The 21,452-nt window shown below is 39.9% G+C and overlaps 1 protein-coding gene and 1 long non-coding RNA gene across 2 annotated transcripts in view; both read right to left on the bottom strand.

Annotated features, from left to right (window-relative positions):
* The window catches only part of Exo70 (exocyst complex component 7), a 58,114-nt gene that overhangs the window by 35,724 nt on the left and 938 nt on the right, over positions 1-21,452 (bottom strand). The gene's annotated exons all lie outside the window — the stretch shown is intronic.
* Positions 907-3,986, bottom strand: LOC137254640 (uncharacterized). Its single transcript, XR_010954052.1, has 4 exons — positions 2,294-3,986; positions 1,796-2,232; positions 1,591-1,735; positions 907-1,531 (listed from the first exon to the last, which is right to left on the bottom strand). It is a non-coding gene; the product is annotated as an uncharacterized lncRNA (long non-coding RNA).

The following is a 21,452-nucleotide window of genomic DNA, read 5'->3' as shown; positions in this document are numbered from 1 at the left end:
ACATACAAGCTGACTAAAACTTATGTGTTCTAGGTGTGGGCTGATCAAAAAAAATACGTGCGTCAAAAAGCAGCGAACAACCATAAGAGTTCCAGAGGCACTGGCGGTGGCCCAAATAACGAATACAAGTTTTACACAACAGAAAAGGCAATATTTGAGTTGATCCGTATGAAGGAATCCGTGGAGGGAGTGGGAAATAAATTTGGACTGCCATCTAGGAAGAAGATATTGCAGCAAATTGATGGCAACATTCAAATTGAAGATGGAACTACAGTTAGGAAAAGTGGTGTTGTGGACTACATTGTCCAAGTGAGTGAATGTGAGTTAGCTAACGGATTTGAGGAATTGAGTGAGACTGTGGTAGGGATTGATTGTGAGGTATTGTATGATGACCCAGTTATTAGTGTTTGTATGAATGAGAGCCCCCCAAATGCTTTGATTGAAAGGCCCACTTCCTCAAAAAGAGTGCCATCTAAGAGATCTTCCTCTGACATTCTTCAAGAAGAATTGCCAATTCAACGCGAGCTCTGTGATACCATAAAAGGTGCAGTGTCAGATTCCACTGATCAAAAAGAAAATATTAAAAAAATATAAAGGGCGATTGACAAAATATATGCAATTAATAAAAAGCATTATAAGGAAATGGAAAAATTAAAAAGAGAGGAAATAGATGAATTGAAAAGGCATAATTTAGTATTGGAAAATCTTATGCTCCGCCAGCTAGAAAAATAATAGAAAAATACCTAGTCGCATGACACTTGTATATAGCAAGCTACCTGAATTTGTGATTTTTTTAATAGTCCTTTTAATATTTACTAAAATATAAGACTAGTAAATTTTTTTAATATGAATTATTTTTTATTTTATTTCATAGTAGTATTCATATCAGTATTATACATGCTTACGTGAACTATTTTTATTTTGTAGACTATAATATTAATTAATTTAAGACTGTGTTATGACGAGCAAAAAAACTATTTGTGATATTTCTATTTTTTGTAAGAAAATGAGACTGAAACTCTTTAGTAGGAATTAAGTAAAATGTACTAAATTGTGATACCTGAATTTAAAGGCAGAAAAAATGAATTTAAAACAGAAAATAAAATATTAAACTCAAAGTATGTGTTTTCATTCCTTAAAATTTATAGCGAGCTTCCAATGTTGTTTCGTATGTTTTGCGCTGCGTTCAAATACTGAGGCGAAGTAAAGGGTATTAAATCTTGATTTCTGTTTTGAGTTGCCTGCTCTTCTGTGGATTGTACTTCTGTCATATCTGTGTATGCCTTGAAATGTATGCATATGTTGTGCAGCGCGCAGCATACGTTTACAATTTTTGCTGCTTTTTTTGGAGTGTAATGTAATTCTCTTGCACCAAGGAGACACCTCCATCGATTTTTCAGCACCCCATTGGTTCGTTCAATAATGTTGCGACACTTCGAATGGGCTTTATTAAATTTCATCTGTATAGAGCCTTCGTCGGGACTCCGATGTGGTGTCATAAGCCATGGTTCTAAAGGATACCCGGCATCACCTAGTTTAAAAAGTCTTATATCAATACAAATATTTACATTTTGAATATTTTATTATTACCCAGTAACCAAAAATTGGCTTCACGTTGCAAATACTGGTCTTCAAGGTGAGTTCTCAATTCACTCACATTCCAAATAAAGGAGTCATGCGAGGCACCGGGATGGGAAGCATCAACGTACCGAATTTTCAGCTCATCGTCACACATCTAAGAAAATACAATGCCATAGTCAAATATATTTCAATTGAACTATTATAAATAGCTTACCAACATTACATTTAAGCTGTAGTAGCCCTTCCTATTGTAGTAGAGATGCTTGTTTTCCGCGGGTGCGATGATACGGACATGAGTTCCATCAATGCAGCCGATAACACTGGGAATCCCATGCTTCACGTAAAATGCACGTGAAATTCTTCTTCTTTCGTCGCTGCTCATTGGCACACTATCCATCTTTCGCACAGTTCACTTTCAAAGGTCTCAACGACTTCGTCCAGAACTTTGCTGAAGGTGGGTTGCGCTAAAGAAACGTCCACATCTTTTCCGATTCCTGTTTGATACCCACCTTCAGCAAAAAATCTTAAAACTGCACTCAGTTTCACAAGCGGCGATATCGCAAATTGTTTTTGCGATGCCGTGTGTGCGATGTGAGAAATTCCAACAAATACCGAAATGCAGGTTTGTTAACCCTATAATACTTTTGAAATCTGTAAATTCCAGACATTTAATGAAATATAAAAGCAAAACAGAAGATGTTCTAATACTTACAATGATTGTGGCAACTCCAACGGATTGGTACTATCGCGCAACCTTCTTCTTATAGTCCTCTGTTGGTATTGCTGGGAACCTTCTTCATCAATCATTTCGTTAACAACCATATGAAATGCAATACTATTCATTTTTTATGTATATTTTTCTTTAATTTACGATAAATTCGTCAAAAGACACTAAACTTTATTTTCTTAAACAAAAGCAGAAATGCGTAATGAACTGTCAGATGGTAAAACAGCTGACTTCGAAAATTCGAAATTCCTATTCCCCAATTTTTCTTCTCCCTAGGAGAAAAGAATTGGAGGAATTTTTCCGCGGGAATATTTAGAATTGGTATGAATATAATGGTTACAGTCACCATAGGTTGAAAATTGATATTGATCGAAAAGCGGGATCTCTGAGCGTAATATATACAGTAGATTGGGTAGATTCAGTTGCTGCTTGTGCAAGAAGTAGTTATACAGTGATAAGTGGTTAAACCAATGGGTACAGTGGATGCAAACATTTTTCATACCATTTTCATTTTTTCCAGCAATATTTTTTTAGATCTTATGTGTCATGTGGTTTCTGGTTGGCCTTCCCAGATGGGATCGTCATGATATTTATGAAGAATTTCTTTAATTTTTGTCGACATTTGTCACATCCATAACTTCTGGGGCTAATGCAAATATTAGATCTTTGGGAACTTGGGTACCTATTTTATTTTTATTTTTAAATATGCTTACTCGAGTATTCATTATTCTTGACCAATTTGTCTCCTAAGGGACAACTGTCTTTTTCTCTTACAAGTCCTAGATTTCCGGCATTTTTAAGCCTGGTCGAATATTGTCCTAAGTCAATGACTTTCTCAACAATCCGGTTGCTTGTATTTATTATGCTTCAAATTTTCTATTCTTTTGGATGAAAACGAGCGCGACATGTCTAATTGCAAATTTATTTATTTATTAAGCGCTTTATTTATAATAAGGTTCTCTTTGTGACTTTTTATTTTCTTCATTCTGGCTGATTTTTTAGTTTCCGATCTTGTGGTAACTTTAGGTATTTTGCATATTGCCACTTAGGTAAGGTTTTTAGTCAAGCATTATGTTGCGAAAAGTTGTTATTTTATAAGGTTTGTGGTTGTCTAAGCTTTGGCGATTCGGCGGGCGAATAGTTTTTTTGCTATTATATTATTTAAGTGGACTGTGTGTTATTTTAGAGAGGGAGGTTGCTATGCACCTTTTACACCTTGTATTTATTCATTGGGGGCGAGCACTGGGAGCTCCAAGGTATTGGCTGCGGGTTGAGCCACCTTGTTTCGCTTTGAAAAACCCCGCTTTGGGATAAAAAACTTAAACTATGTCTTTAGAATATTTCACTAACCAGTTGAGAATTACAAGCACACTCAATGGCTAATGAAACAGACGAACGAAAAATGTTCATAGTTTAAGTCACTTAAACATACTCGCCCGCCATGTCTAAGCTTTGGCGATTCGGCGGGCGAATAGTTTTCTTGCTCTTATATTATTTAAGTGAACTGTGTGTTATTTTAGAGAGGGAGGTTGCTATGCACCTGTTACACCTTGTATTTATTCATTGGGGGCGAGCACTGGGGGGCTCCAAGGTATTGGCTGCGGGTTGAGCCACCTTGTTTTGCTTTGAAAAACCCCGCTTTGGGATAAAAAACTTAAACTATGTCTTTAGAATATTTCACTAACCAGTTGAGAATTACAAGCACATTCAATGGCTAATGAAACAGACGAACGAAAAATGTTCATAGTTTAAGTCACTTAAACAGTGGTATAATTCCTCTACTTTGACAGCCGTCATAGATGTTATTTTGATTAACTTCTATGGAAACTACTACTGTGGATTAGCAAATTCTTGAACTTAGACAGTGCTAATGAAGCTGTCTTAATAAACTCTTCTATTGAGTGAGGCATTTAGCAGTGATTCATTTGTAATTGTCTACTGTTCGTATGGAAATTGGGTTGAGTTTAGATGGCTTAGGGTGCTAAATTTGAATATTATATCAATTTTATTAAAACTGCTAGCCAAACATCTGAAATGTTTGAGTTAATTTTTGGCTCTGGTTCAGCTGGTGGTTCATATTTTAATATTCTATTCTCTGATGTTTCAGTTTCCTTTTCCTACCTCGTAACCAGCTATGGCTATCATAATGCCTTGAACTATTTTTGTCCACGAAGACATTTTAAAGAGATGATATGATTGAAAGAGAAAATTAAAGCGAAAATAAAAATGTATTCCTGTTTCTTTGGGGGTGGCAAAAATGCTAATTTGCGCTTATTTCTTTGTTTTTTATGTTTATTATATTAAGCACTCCATTTTACTTTTATTATTTTTTCCTTATTTAGTTATCATTATAAAAGTTATTAGTTAAAAGGTTTATTTCTAAAAATGTTTGTTCTTAAGGAAAAATTTGTTTAATTTAACATTTTTGACATTTCTAATTTTTCTTACAAAATTTTCAGGAAATTTTTTCAAATGATGGATAGTTAAATACAGTTTATTTTTTCTTCTTTAATGATTAAAAATTAATTCCAATGCTATTTCCTTTTTTTCATTTTGTTTTCTATGCCATTTTGGGCTTAAAAAAAATTTCTATTTTGGAAAAACGTCAGTAAACATTTCAAAAAAAAAAATTTCACATTTAAGGAGTGTCATGAAAACGCCTAAGCACTTGACTTTGATTTTGTATGTCCTCTTCTGGGAACATAGCTCAATAATTAGTAACAAAAAGTTTTTACAGCAGAAATTTAAATTTTTGCTTGTCAATAGGCAGCCGTTAGGTTGCCCGAATATTTTCTTACTTAAAAATAATGTCTAAATTGTCAAACCGGCTTCAGAATTAAGCTAATTATACTTATTATAATTATATTTGTTATGCTGCCAGTCCTGTTGTTTATTCCACCCTTTTTATGCTCTGACCGACTTCAATAATTTCTTCCCAATTGTTTACCACCTTATCACCGTTGGACATTTCTGGATGGCTGTAGATTTGCGTTTGTAAAAATTGTGTTTATTTGAAGTGTGTTGGAGTTCGAAAGGTGCAAAAGTGGGCGCCAGCGCATCTAATGGCAGCGTATTTGTTTTTCAACTACCGCAATTTTCATGTAATCTTCATCGTTGGAGCCCAAATTTAATTCATCAAAAACATCATTGCAAAAGCGAAATTTATTTTTGTTCCGAATGCGGTTCCTTTGTTTCTTCTTCCAGTTTATTGACAAAAAATTTTACCGCGATAATAATTAGAGTTGGAAAACACGTCCGATAGCTTCTCTTTTTCGCTCCTTTTATAAGGCTTAGGCTGTAATCAGCCAGTATTATCCTTACCAATGAATTAGGCTGAATAATCAGCCAGTATAATCAAGGCAGGATTGCCATATAAAAGGCGTATCCTCGCCAGTAATGAACTTAGGCTGAAAAATCAGCCGACAGGATCAAAGGCAGGATCACCATATAAAAGATGGAAAATGAATAGTCGGTTTTGTGAGGTGTAAGTGCGAACGAGCGAATGCATCTTTATTCAAATATTGTTGGCTTATTTATACTAAATTATTCTAAACATATTCTTACCTACATATTTACTTTAATTATACATACTTACATACCTACATACAAATTGACACAAATATGTACACACATATTTGTGTTGAGTTGTGTCGTCTGTGGGAAACGCAATGTCAGCAAATTTGCCTGAATGCAAATTTGGTTTAGTCGTGCGTTGTACACACACCTGTATTAAATCGCCTGAATTGCTCTGTCAGCAACAATTAGCAAATGCCCCTTTTGTGTTTGTAAAAATTTAGACTCTTTTTGTTACAGGGTAGCATATTAACTGGTTTTCTCATTTGGCATTGAAATTGTTGGCTGTTTACACAACACTACAAACGTACGTGTTCAACTACAAAACCATCGGCCAGCAGCTGAATTTTCACAGCAATTACTGAAAATCGGAAATGGGCAAATGTCTGTCGATCCAACAGGATTGATTACATTGCCTAACAATGTCTGCACTTTTGCACAGTCTAAAGAGGCATTGATACAGAGTGTATTTCCAAACATAGTTCAGCATTACAAAAACTATGATTGGCTCAGCGAAAGAGCGATTTTACCTTGGAAAAATAAGGACGTCAATGATATAAATGCAGCTTTTCTGGATCAAATACCTGGTGACATAGTTGCATATAAATCAAGGGACACTATTACTGATCAAGATGATGTCGTAAATTATCCAACTGAATTCTTAAACTCCTCGATTTGCCAGGCCTACCCTCATAATTTGCGATTAAAAATTGGAGCACCGATTATTATGCTGCGCAACATTAGCTATCATCCGGTGGCAAAATCCTGAGCCATATAAATAATTTTGCATGTAAATGCAACAACAACGATTTGAGCCAGATAAATCCAGATAGAAGTCTGGTTCAATTTGTGAGTCAGATAATTTGTTAATTACTTCTTTTTAGTTTGGCAACGCTGCCTTTAATAAACCTACTTTTTCAAAAATAGATGTCGTTGCTTAGCCTTTCGCCGTATGAGTTAAATGAAAAACAACGGCGACATCTGCCAATAACATTTCACGTGTGCGAAAATTTCGCGACATCTGCTTCTCAAGTCTCTCAATGATCCAGAGCATTCCCGTGAGAATTGAGCGTGAGCCGGAGCTGTAAAACTCACTGAAAGACGGCAATTAATGTACCATGACTTTGCAAAGGTACCAGACTCGCTGTGAAGAAGCTAATGGGTAACGTTATCGAAGCAACAATTTTGAAAGGGAAGTACAAAGGATAATAAGTTTTGATACTCCCCTTTCAAAATTGTATATATGCAACTATGTCACCAGGTATTTGATCCAGAATAGCTGTATTTATATCATTGACGTCCTTATTTTTCCCAGGTAAAATTGCTCTTTCGCTGAGCCAATCATACTTTTTGTAATGTTGAACTATGTTTGGAAATACACTCTGTATCAATGCCTCTTTGGACTGTGCAAAAGTGCAGAAATTATTAGGTAATGTAATCATTCCTGTTGGATCGACAGACATTTGGCCATTTCCGATTTTCAGTAATTTCTGTGAAAATCAGCTGCTGGCGGATAGTTTTGTAGTTGAACACGTACGTTTGTAGTAAGTGTAAGCGTGTTTAAATGTCCCCATAAATACAATGATTTTAAATATGCATTGATTTCATCTGCAGCCGTGGATTTTGGGATCACAGGTAATGTTTTACTGAAATCTCCAGCCAATAAAATCATGGAACCTCCAAAGATTGTTTGGCTTCCTCGTAGATCTTTCAAAGTTCTATTAAGTGCTTCCAATGATTTCTTGTGTGCCATAGTACACTCGTCCCATACGATGAACTTACATACTTTAAGAACTTTTGCCATTCCAGATGTTTTCGAAATATTTCATGTTGGTGTTTCATTTACCTGCATATTTAAAGGCAACTTTAATGCAGAATGTGCTGTGCGACCGCCTTCCAGTAATGTAGCCGCAATGCGACTGCCAATGCAACGTTATTATCTGATCGAATTGTTGCTAATATCAATGAAATCAAAAAGGTCTTGCCTGTTCCCCCAGGAGTATCCAAGAAAAACAATCCACCAGTCCCATGGCTGACATTATTCATGATTGTATCATGAACATGTTGCTGTTGGTCATTCAATTTCGTTAAATTTGATGTTACAAATGTGTTTAGTTCATTAAATGATCATGATGGTATTCACGCTCAAGTTCTCGATTGAACATATTGTAACGAATTTACTGCAATTCCCCTTATTTGCAATCTTCTGCCAACGTTCGTATCGCTAAACTGTTGAATAAATAACTCCAATATTGAATAATGGAAAAATGGCCTTTATTAAAGTACTTCACAATAACACTTATACTTTGCATTAAATAGCTTGCTTAATAACCAAACTGATTGATAGCTCAAATGAAACTGACTTCTCGCCTCCACTGTTGTCGCCCTTTTATACTGTCCGACCTCCTTGCTGCATATTTCTATGCTTTACCAATTCCAGAACTTACTAGTTAGTTATAAATTTCTCAGCTACAACTACAGATGTATAATTTTTATAGCTTATCTCATACCCCATGCGCTTGTATGTATGAGCGACACTTCCCCAATCACAATTGCATACCTTTAGGAGCATTTCAGATAAGATATCTGCATGTGCTTTTGCGTTGCTTCTCCGCCACGTGCACGCGTATGTGTAGACATATTGATTGAATTGTTGATGTGAATTCACGTCACTGCTTAGCATCGGCCTAGAGATGGCAGTACCCCTAGTGTTGCTAATATTCGTAACACTGCCCTCCACCTAAGTCTGATCGTCCCGATCAGACAGATCTCTCGATATAAACGTTGCCAGTCTTTCCAAATGGACCACTTTCATTTTGGTTCGGGGTTTACCGATGGTTTTTATGCGGTACACTACATCGTTGATCCGTTTTACAACTTTGTATGGGCCTTCCCAATTACACTGCAATTTCGGGGACAAACCTTTTTTACGTTGTGGGTTGTATAATAGCACCAAATTTCCTTCCTGAAAACCTACCGAATTAATTGCTTTTTCGTATCTGGCATTCATCTTGTCACTCATAATCTTTGTTCGTTGCCTTATCAGATCATGTATTTCTCTTAGCTCTTCTTCCAAATCACCAGTGATTTCTTGACATTTCTCTCCGCATTGGCATCTAACCCAAACTTCAAATCAGCTGGCAGTCTAAGGTCATTGCCAAAAATTACTTTTCAGGGGTTTGGCCCGTTGTCTCATGCACTGCTGATCGGTAAGCCATCAAGAATAATGGTATGCGGGTATCCCACTCTTTATGGTACTTGTCTACTACTTTCCTTATGTGCTCCTCCAATGTTCTATTGAATCGTTCTACCATACCATCGGATTGAGGATGCAATGCAGTTGTCCGTGTTTTTCGAATGCCCAGTGATTTACACATTTCCTGGAACACAGCTGATTCGAAATTCCTGCCTTGGTCAGAATGTAACTCCATTGGTACACCATACCTTGCAACCCAATTGTTTATAAACACTTCTGCTACTGTTTCCGCTTCTTGATTTGGGATTGGGTATACCTCTGGCCATTTGCTGAAATAATCCATACCTACCAGTACATATTTGTTTCCGCCGTTGCTAGTAGGAAATGGACCGGCTACATCCATAGCGGTCTTTTCAAATGGCGCACCTGAGTTATATTGCTTCATCTGGCCATGACTTCGGGTTTTGGGCCCTTTCGCTCTGTGGAACCTCGCAGTTCGCAATCCACTCAATGACCGACTGACGGCAACCAACGCAATATAAACTCTGTTTAATCTTCTCGAGCATCTTCGTGATTCCAAGATGACCTCCGCTTGGACCATTATGCAGCTCGCTGCGCACGTCAGGAATCCTCTCCCTGGGAACAATTATCAGTTTCTTTTTTCTTTGACCATCCTCACTCTCCCATACTCGATGCAAGCAACCGGATATCAATTCTAAACTGTTCCACTGTGCCCAATATGACTTCGCAATGGGACTCTCTGCTGACATCTCCTCTCTGCTTGGTCTTTCGTTTCGTTCGAGCCCATGCATAACATGTGACAGATCTGTATCTTCTAGCTGACACTTTCTTAGTTGTTCCTTGTTTCATTCATCCGTACACGTTATAGTCATTAGCCGGACATCTATAATGTCTTCTTTAGCCTCGGCCTTTGAACAGTGCTTGCATTCCAAACTACATGGTCTTCGTGAAATTGCATCGGCATTTCCATGGGTACTACCTTTTTGATGCTCAATGGAAAAGTCATAGCTTTGTAGTCGCTCGATCCACCGTGCCAATAGTCCTTCCGGATTACGGAACTGCAGAAACCATTTTAACGCTGCGTGATCTGTCCTGACTCGGAATCGCTGACCGTAGAGGTATTTGTGAAAATGTTTAATGCACTCTACCAATGCCAACAGCTCTCTCCGCGTAACGCAGTAGTTCCTCTCTGGTTTTCCAATCGAACGGCTGTAATATGCAACTACCTTCTCCTGTCCATCGACCAGTTGTGATAAAACGCCTCCTATAGCATATTCACTCGCATCTGTGTCTAGAATAAATGTTGCTCCTGGAATCGGATATGCTAACATTGGGGCAGTGCACAACCGCTCCTTCAATGTTTGGAAAGTCACTTCCTGCTCCTTCTTCCATTCAAAAGCTTTAGCCCAAGGAAACTTCTCAATTCATGAAGGTTCTGTGGTCTTGGCCAATCCTTTACAGCCTCTATCTTTTCGTTTGCAGTGCAGATGCATTGTGTCGTTACCTTGTGACCCAAATAATTTACTTCCTTTTTAAACAGCGCACACTTTTTGGGACTTAACTTTAGACCAGCGCCAGCGATTCTCTGGAAAACTTCCTCCAAGTTCTTAAGATGTTCATCAAAGTTCTTGCCCAATACGATGATGTCGTCCAGGTACACCAAGCATGTTTTCCGATGTAGACCCTTCAGTACCTTGTCCATGAGTCTCTCAAAAGTAGCTGGTGCATTACAAAGCCCAAAGGCATCACTGTAAATTGCCAAAGATCATCACCGACACTGAAGGCTGTTTTCTCTTTATCTTCCTCCTTCACCTCAACCTGCCAGTAGCCGCTTTTCAAGTCCAGTGTGGAAAACCATTTCGTACCATATAGCGAGTCCAGAGTGTCGTCAATTCTTGGCAGTGGGTAGCTATCCTTTTTCGTAACGTCATTCAACTTCCGGTAGTCCACGCAAAACCTCATTTTTCCATCCTTCTTCTTTACAAGTACTACCGGTGAGCTCCATGGACTAGCTGATGGTTCGATGACGCCGCTGTCGCTCATTTCTTGTACGATTTGACTCACAACTTCCCGTTTCGCCAGTGGAACACTACGAGGAGCTTGACGTATCGACCTCGCGTCTCCAGTGTCAATTTGATGTTTCACAACATTGGTGCGGCCTGGTTTGGAACCATCCTGGTCAAATATGTTCGCGTACTTTAGGAGTACTGGTTTTGCCTTATTCTGATAGGCTTCCTCTAGCCCCTGCGTCCATGCCGTGATGCCATTTGAAACATCAGTATTACTAGATGAAACGTGTTCCTGGAGCTGTTCACAGTTAATAACTACTTCAGTCTCTTGGCATCTTCCCAAAATAGCTCCTTTGGTCAAATTAAATGGTGACTTGAACTCATTGAGTACTCTTACCGGAATACGTCCATCTTGTTTTGTCATAGCCACGGTTTTTCCTACAAGTATGTTCTGTGCTGATTTGTTTGCTGCTTCGACAACCCACAATTTTTTTGTCCCACAATCTCCATCAACCTTTGCCCAGATGACTACTTCGGATTTTGGTGGTATTTGCTGACTCTCTTCCACCAGCACTCGTTTACTGCTGTAGCCTCTCTCGTAGCCGAAATTAAGCGGCACATCCATGTTCTTATATCGCATCGTCTTGCTTTGCATAGTACCGTGACGTTCCCAATTGCTACTTCACATTCTACTTCTCCAATTACCTGGGTGTCCTCTCCCGTGGCTGTACGTAATCTTGCTCCAAGCAATGGTCTTATCTTTTTGTTGACTAAATCCGCTCGAATGATGGAATGAGATGTGCGCGTATCTACAGTCAGTAAACGTTCCTTTCCATCCACATGTGTTCCAACAGTAAGATTGCTCGATCTTCTTCCAATCTGCGAGATAGAGATTATGGGGCATTCAATTGCGGGAGCCAGCTGTCGCCCCTTGCGGCTGACTCGATTTAGTTTAACGATTGAGTGGTCTTGGTGATTTGCTCATCTTCTGCTCTGCGTTTATGACCACCCACATTGTTCGAACTGTTAGGGTTGGTGTTGCAATAACGCACAATTTGCCCTGTTGTTGTTGTTGTAGCAATGCTCGCCCCACCTAATAGCCGCGACCGATCACAAATTGTCATCAATATCCTCTAACGGGAGTCCAAGGAAACTTGCCGTTTCAACAGGGGTGGACCATAAGGAAAGGGGTGTTAGAGGCGTTGGTTCCACATTACAATTGAAGAGATGGTTGGTGTCATGTGGGGACACGTTGCAAGCGGGGCATACATTTTGTATGTCGGGGCTGATTCTGGATAGGTAAGTAACCTGTTACAGTATCCAGAACGACGTTGAGCAAGAGTGACACGCGTTTCCCTGGGGAGTATGCGTTCCTCTTCCGCAAGTTTTGGATAATTTTCGTTAAGCACTGGATTCACCGGGCAATTCCCGGCATAAAGGTCCGACGCCTGTTTATGGAGTTCACCAAGGACCTGCTTGTGTTTTTTCACTTCATACGGCTGGGTTCTCAGGTGCCGTATTTCCTCAAAATGCTTACAGAGATGACTCCTTAAGCCCCTAGGCGGTGCTGGTTCATCAATCAGATGTCTGTTGGGATGCCCAGGTTTCTGAGTATTCAACAGGAACTGTTTGGTCAGCATCTCATTTCTCTCCCTGATGGGGAGTATTCTCGCCTCATTATGCAGATGGTGTTCTGGGGACATAAGAAGACAGCCCGTGGCGATTCTGAGAGCAGTATTTTGGCAGGCCTGTAGTTTCTTCCAGTGGGTGATTTTTAGGCTTGGGGACCATATGGGTGACGCGTAGCACGTAATCGGCTGGCTAATTGCTTTGTTTGTAGTCATGAGCGTTTCTTTATCTTTTCCCCAAGTACTGCCAGCGAGGGATTTGAGGATTTTGTTACGGCTCTGAATTCTCGGAACAATTGCGGCTGCGTGCTCACCAAAATTTAGACCCTGATCAAACGTCACACCCAAGATTTTGGGGTGTAGGACAGTCGGTAGCGTAGTGCCATCGACGTGGATGTTCAAAATGGTCGACATTTGGGGCGTCCATGTTGTAAATAAGTTCGCGGAAGATTTAGTCGGTGATAATGCCAGGTTTCGCGAGGCGAAAAAACTGGAGCGGGAATGGTAGACCCTTCCAGGTCACCATGGTTGACCGTATCGAAAGCTTTTGATAGGTCTAGCGCTACGAGTACTGTTCTATGGTGGGGGTATAGATTTAAACCGCAATTTATCTGGGTGCTAATGGCATTTAGCGCGGTGGTAGTGCTGTGGAGTTTTCTGAAGCCATGCTGATGAGGGGCTAGCTGCAAATTTGCTTGGAAATAAGGGAGCAAAATGGCTTCAAGCGTCTTTGCCACTGGCGATAGGAGAGATATCGGACGATACGACTCACCTATGTTAGCAGGTTTCCCAGGCTTTAATAGCGGGACCACCTTGGCCATTTTCCATTTCTCAGGTATGACAAAGGTGGAAAGGGACAGATTGAAGACATGCGCTAAATATTTGAAACCCTCTTTCCCTAGGCTTTTAAGCATCGGTATGGCTATGCCGTCTGGGCCCACTGCTTTGGATGGTTTAGCACGACCAATGGCGTCCTCAACCTCTTTAGCGGTGATGGTGATTGGTGACGCGCTGAATTTGTGTTTATGTGCGTGTCTATTGGCTCTCCGTCTACCTTTGTCGACCGTAGGATGCATTATATATTGTAGGCAGAAAGCGCTCGAGCATTTTTTCGCGTCCGACAGCACTTTGTCGCCAAAGGCGATGGAAACTTTGTCTTTGTGCTTAGTCGGATTCGATAGGGACTTTACGGTGGACCAAGGTTTACCCACACCGGTAGACAGGTTACAACCTCTTAGGTGCTCCTCCCATTTCGCCCGCTTGTGTTCATACACAAGCAATCTGATGCGTTGGTTTATATCCCTTATTTGAGGGTCGCCTGGATCAAGCGGTCTTATAAGGTCACGTTCTCTCGCTAAGTTTGCGGCCTCCGCCGGGAAGTGGGGCCGGATTTCGGGAATTCTCCCGGCGGGAATGAAATGTACCGATGCGGATTTAATGACCTTACGGAAGGCACGCTCCCCTTGGCGGGCATCAGTTGGGATAGGGAGGGCAGCAAAGCGGCTGTCTGTAAAGGATTTATATTCTTCCCACTTTCCTTTTTTGAAGTTTATGGAAGTGCGTTTTTCAGTGACGATGAAGTCGGCGGTACGCTCAAGCGAAATATGTATGGGCAGGTGGTCGGATGCCAATGTTACCATCGGCTGCCAGTTGACGCAGTTTAAGAGTTCTGCGCTCACGATTGAGATATCTGGCGAGCTGTGACAGCTTCCTACCATACGTGTGGGGGCGTCTCCGTTTATTGTGCAGAACGTCGTTTCTTCTATTTGATCCGCCAACATCTCACCCCTACTGTCCGCCCGCAAGTTTGAATGCCATAGATCATGATGGGCATTGAAATCACCTAAGATAATGCGATTGTTGCCAGTGAGTAAGGCCCTGATATTAGGGCGGTATCCACTGGGGCAACAGGCGGCAGGAGGGATGTAGATGTTGATGATTTCTAGGTTTGCATCGCCTGACCGGACAGATAGGCCTTGACGTTCTAAGACATTGTCCCGATGCCAGGATCAAATATATAATTTGCCCTGGCTTTCCACACTTAAAGCATTTGACTGCATCATTATTCTTCTGCTGCGTACCCTTCAATGCTTCCAAAATTGCGTCTACCCAGTCTGGCCTTTCCATGCGATGAGCTTTGTACGCTGGCTTACTCAAAAGTGAGGCTGTTTCCTGAGTCAGTGCATGCGATACCGTGTTAGCAAATGTTAGTTTTGGATTCGCGTATGTAGACCGCTTCGTTTCCACATCTCGTATGCAATTTATGAAACTCTGGATTTTTACCCTTTCAGTGTATTCCACGGGTGCGTCCGCATTTGCAAGATGAGCCAATCTTTCAATATCTGAACCAAACTCCTGCAATGTCTCATTTACTTTTTGGTAGCGGTTTTGCAACTCAATTTGGAATATCTGTTTTCTATGCTCGCTTCCATAACGTCGTTCTACAGCAGCCATCAATGATTCATAGTTGTTCCGCTCTCCTTCGGGAATCGTCTGTAGGATTTCGGCTGCTGGCCCCTTCAATGCCACGAACAGTGCAGCAACTTTATCTTCCGCATTCCAGTTGTTCACTGATGCGGTCTTCTCAAACTGTAGCTTGAAGACCTGGAAAGGAACAGAACCGTCAAAGAATGGTGTATTTACCTTCGGATTGCTTGCTGAAACAGCTGGGCAATTTAGTCGTAACTGCTCCATACGACCTTTCAAATCATCCACTTCTGCTTGAAATTGAGCGAGTTTTGATGATAACCTTGCTTCCTGTTCTGACAGTTGCGAAGATATGCGAGATTCTTGTGCTTTCAACTGCTCAGCCATATATGTCTTCTGTTCTTCTAACTGTGTTTCTATCTTAGATGTTATACGTGTCTCCTGTGATTCCAGTTGAGATGACATTTGCGATGACATTTCTGAAATATGTGCCTCCTGTGCTTCCATCTTGGATGTTAAACGTGTCTCTTGCGATTCCAGTTGAGAAGCCACTGTCGATGTTTGAGCAGATATTGCAGCCAAAATCATGTTCAAGTCTGTGCTCGTAACTGTCTGCGTAACTGTCTCTTCCATTTTTGTTCTTTCCTCGCCATCAAGATGAAAGTCATACTCTTCCACGTCAATTCCTTCTAATTCCATTGCCTGTCGTAGTCGTTCCTGAAGTTCTAGTTTAATACCGGTTGTATTCAATCTACGGCTCTCCAACTCCTTCTTCAGTTGCTGGATCTTCAATTCACTTAACTTTGGGATGTCCAAGTTGTATTCGATGTCTTCGAAATTTATTCAACAATTCCTCTTCTGACACCAATTTTAACGAATTTACTACAATTCCCCTTATTTGCAATCTTCTGCTAAAGTTCGTATCGCTAAACTTTTGAATAAATAACTCCAATATTGAATAATGGAAAAATGGCCTTTATTAAAGTACTTCACAGTAACACTTTTTATACTTTGCAATGAATAGCTTGCTTAATAACCAAACTGATTGATTGCTTAAATGAAACTGACTTCTCGCCTCCACTGTTGTCGCCCTTTTATACTGTCCGACCTCCTTGTTGCATATTTCTAAGCTTTTCTAATTCCAGAACTTACTAGTTAGTTATAAATTTCTCAGCTACAACTACAGATGTATAATTTTTATAGCTTCATACACCATGCGCTTGTATGTGTGAGCGACAATTCCACAATCACAATTGCATACCTTTAGGAGCATTTCAGATAAGATACCTGCATGTGCTTGTGCGTTGCTTCTCCGCCGCGTGCACGCGTATGTGTAGACATTATGATTGAATTATTGATGTGAATTCACGTCACTGCTTAGCATCGGCCTAGAGATGGCAGTACCCCTTAGTGCCGCCAACATTCGTAACAATATCATGCATTGGACGATTTGCTGCTCGTATGCCCAACTGTACTAACGATTTGTTTGACATCGACAAACAAATGTCGTCAATCTTTATCAATGCTTCATTGTAAATTTCCAATGTGAATTCCAACTCATAATTTGCAGTATTTCGACGCATTTGGTTTAAAATATCATCTGCCATATAATCTTTGAAATTATTCCATAATTCCAATGGATTAAATGGGGAGCACATTGCAATTATTATCGAAAATAATGTTCGTATTTAATGTGGACTGGCTATTACAGCTGAAACGGCAAGCGTATTTTCCCAATGCTTATCATCCTCCAACTAATTTAATTGTTGACATGCTTCACGATATTGTAAATTGGTTGGGTATTTCAATTATTTTATACGATGTTTAAGGATTATGTTGAAACACGACTTTTCTAGTCTTTATATTTACCGGAAGTGCCGGCCACCATATTTATTTTCAAGGGTGCCCTCTATTTTCATATCGATAGTTTTACAATATTTACAATAGGGTTGCTTAACTTCTAATAACTTAAGCTACATGTACATAATGTGTTTACAACTCGGCCAGTCTGCCAAGGGATCGGCCTCGATCGTAGATATATTTACTTTTTTTCTTTCGTTTGAGTACCTTTTTTGGGTTCGGGCAAGCTCAATGGTCGTGTCCCATCTTCCAGCATTTGAAGCATGACCCGTCTGGTCTTAGCGGAATGGGCAGTTAGGTTTTATGTGCCCATGTTGAGAGCAGTTGAAACATAATGGTTTCAGTTCACTTTTTTGCCTTGCCGCTTCGCTTGTTTGGCTCTTATGTACATTTGTAGTTTGTGAGCCACTCTGGACAAAATATTTATTTTGATAGCGACTTATGAGTCCTTTAAGCTCTCTTAAGTACTTCGAGCCGTCAGCAAGAGGTTAGCATTTGGCACTGCGTTCCCAATGCCGTCGATGAAAGTCAATTATTTCTTCTTCTGAGATGTTGGCTCGTTTGGCAATTGCTTGCATGTGAAGGACATGGCAATGCAATGTTTCGTCCCTTTTGCGCCATTTCCTTTGGGACAGCATTTTATATATTTTTTGTCGCGTGACGGAGAAATTAAATTCTTTCATAACTGCGCTTTTTTTTTTATCGTAGCTCAATGCCATTGTAGTGTTCAGAAACACTCGTGCCGTGCCGATCATGCAACGTCGAAGAGCAAGTAATTTGAAATTTTCGTCTGCAGAGGTTGAATCGAGGATCTCCCCTAAGTCCCGGATGAAGTGGTGGACAGGGTATGCCACATCGTCTCCACTAAATTTCGGCAACGCATGCTCGATGTCAGCAAGATCTTATCTGCGTTTATTTTTTACCGCGGTGTAATTTTGCAATTCCTGTATCTGCTGCATTAATTTCAGCATTTCTACTCTTTTCTGGAGCAACGTTATTTCCTCATCGACCTTACCCAATATCATTTTCCCAGCGTGACAAGTATTCACATTATTAATACCATTAGAGTCATCGGCATTGGTAGCGGCAGCGGTATCGGCGTTGGTGACGGCATCGGCATTGGTAGCGGCAGAGGCGTTAGTGACGGCATCGGCGTTTGTGGCGGTACTGGCATTAATTACGGCATCAGCGTTAGTGGCAGCTTCGGCATTTTTTCCAACATGGGCAGTGGTAGCGGCCTCGACGGCATCCTCATTGTGCACAATACTGCCCAGCAATTTGCGTAATTGAGTTGTGGTAGCCGATTGTGGAAAATTTACATGCGCTTCAGTGAGCACATTTATAATTTCCTGTCTCGATTGGTTCATTGTAAAAATTTTGTATCGCACTTACTTTTTAGAGTTTACCCCACACCTGAAGTTGTAAATTGGTTAGGTATTTCAATTATTTTATACGATGTTTAATGATTAAGTTTAAACACGACTTTTCTAGTCTTTAGATTTACCGGAAGTGCCGGCCACCATATTTATTTTCAAGGTTGCCCTTTGTTTTCATATCGATAGTTTTACAATATTTGCAATAGGGTTGCTTAACTTCTAATAACTTAAGTTACATGTACATAATGCTTGGAATGATGTTGGGCCACAAACATTAATTAACAACACGCGCAAGTAAAAACACTCAGCATTATTTCGATGAACTGCATAAATGCGTCCTAATGCATCTGTTGAGAACACATTAGGATGACTTTGAACTGGTTTTCATTGTTTTCGCCTTTGAAATGTTTTCCTGGATTTATCCCATGTGAAATATTTTGGCACTTCTTCATATAGCACTGTTCTTGCAAAATCGTCCGATTGACATAAATGATAAAAGGCAGTCAAAGTTGTAGACGGTGCACTTGTTGCTCTAAGCGCTGTATTTTCAGGAGTAAAATAAACGCGTTGGCCATTTTCAATGTGAACCGCTAAACGAACGACTGTTGGATGTCTTTCGTGTATTGGGAATGAAAAAAATTTTTTAATCTCGTCGTTGTCATTTTGGACTGCACCGAATACAGCCATATCGCTTCTTTTATTTACATATTTGCAAATTTATTTAATTGATTTAACGGAATTACAGTATTCCACGTTAATATGCGCTTTGAATGTTTTGGACAGCAATGGATAATATGGAACAATCCAACGATTGTCAACTTCAACATTTGGATTTCCCGTCTTAAATATCGTTGATTTACCATTGTCATCAGTGGATCGACGACGATATGCCGGATATCCGTCACCTGTGACCGTAACCGAAATTAATGCTAGTGGGTATCGCTTCGAACATTTTCCATCAATCATGCACGGATAGTTCACATTCAATGCACCGCAAGGGCCATGTATCATATTTTTTGTGACGAATTCGAACAAATCTGGATCAATCGTTTGATTTCAGCTGATATCACACTATCAATTTGATTCGGAGTAATTTTATTAACAACCAAATCAAAATGTGTGCCATTGAATGGAATACATATAACAACGCTCTATGTTTGACAATAAAGTCCATATGTGATTTTAGTTTTAGTTGGGAAATACGTGCAGTTATGTCGTGTCGATCTATTGGGGATTGGCCAGGAAACAAATGGTCTTTGATTTCACTCCATTTCGGATTGCATGTAAAAGTAATAAACAGATCCGGCCGTCCATTAGCATGTGTCGGGGGATACCAGTATATGTTGCTGGTAATATGATAATTCTAAAGATGTCATTCACATTTCCATCGTTATTCACTGCATCCCGTAAATGAATGGATTCTTTGGACCGTAACTTAGTCTGGTTGAATTTGATATAGTACCCATAATGTAAAAATACATCCTATTATTCTGATCCACGTTTTGGGCAAAATATCGAGACCCTAGTCACCCAGATGTATGAAAATTACCCTCTGCTAAAGAACTCATCAACAGCTTTCATTTGATATCCATATTGTATAAACACATTCTAGGGGTATCTGGGTCCACGTTTAGGCCTATATCTCGAGACCCTAGTTACCCAGGGGTACGAAAAATTATCATGTACTAAAGCACTCATCAACAGATTTCATTTGATATCCATATTGTATAAACACATTTTTGGGGTACCCTGGTCCACACTTTGGCCTATATCTCGAGACCCTAGTCACCTAGGGGTACGAAAAGTACCCTATATTAAAGTACTCATCAGAAGCTTCCATTTGATACCTATATTATACAAACACATCGTAGGGGTATCCGGGTCCACGTTTTGACCTATATCTCAAGACCCTAGAAATTTTTTAAAATTTTTTTTGCTAAAAACCTTCCCCTATTTGATCCCTATAATATGAAAAAAGAACGAATAAAATTGGCTTCGTAGCGGCCCCAAAACATGGACAGGAACGAACATCATTTCATTTATTATTTTTTTCACGGATAAATTACGGCAAATGGACGAAATCTACCCAATAGTTAATTTTTTTCCACTTAAAAGTTGTTTTGTCAACTTCAGAGAGGCCTTTCCAACAGACATTTGATTGAAGAAGCCCGCCTCCCAGGCACTTTGGAAGTCATCTCCGGAAGCACTATGAAGTAATTTGGCACTCCACAAAAAGTCATAAAATTAAAACCTCCAAAGGGAGACGCGCGTCACTCTATGTCATCTTCGATCTGGATACTGTAGTAGGTTAAACTCTCACTTATCAAGAATCAACCCGACATACACAAAATTAAGGTTGTTCCGGTACCACTTTGTACTCGACGCCTTTACTCATTTGAAATGATCGAGGAAAATAATCGATACCAATATAGGGACACTTTTAGTTTTTATTTTTCGAGTCGAAGAAGTTAGGTGAGGTTGAACTGGCCGGTCCATGAGGACCTCACATAGACTGAATGAGTCAAGTAATGTTACCAGAAATTTGTTTTAACGACCAAACTGAAAAACCCTATCAAAAACCATGACCTATGTTATAAAATAACTCGTTCCTCTTGGCAAATACCGGAAGCTTCCTAGGACTTAAGCCATTTGCTGCTTCTAGATCTGACAGCGGTATCACTCCTAATAGCTGGAGTCTTAGCCTGGCAAGGCCAGGGCACGAGCGCAGAACGTGCTCGATCGTTTCCTAATCCAACCGACACTTCCTACATCTGCTATCACTGACCAAGCCTAATTTAAAGGCATGTGACGAAAAATTTTCCAGGCATAAAATTGTATTAGGGAAAATCGTTGAGGTGCCCATTACATTCTCATGAGAAATCATACATCCTCTTTAATTTTCTGACTTTTAAAAATATGGCAATATTACTCGGCAAATTCTGATTTTAATTTTTTTACTCAAATAATATCAGTTAAATCAATCCATATACGTATACGCGCACTTTGGGCTTTGGCTAAAAAATCATATAATTAAAACTAACTGATTTGTTTCAG

Source organism: Eurosta solidaginis, chromosome 5 (assembly GCF_040869045.1).
Source record: "Eurosta solidaginis isolate ZX-2024a chromosome 5, ASM4086904v1, whole genome shotgun sequence".
In the NCBI taxonomy this organism is placed as follows: domain Eukaryota; kingdom Metazoa; phylum Arthropoda; class Insecta; order Diptera; family Tephritidae; genus Eurosta; species Eurosta solidaginis.
This window is presented reverse-complemented; position numbering and strand designations above follow the sequence as displayed.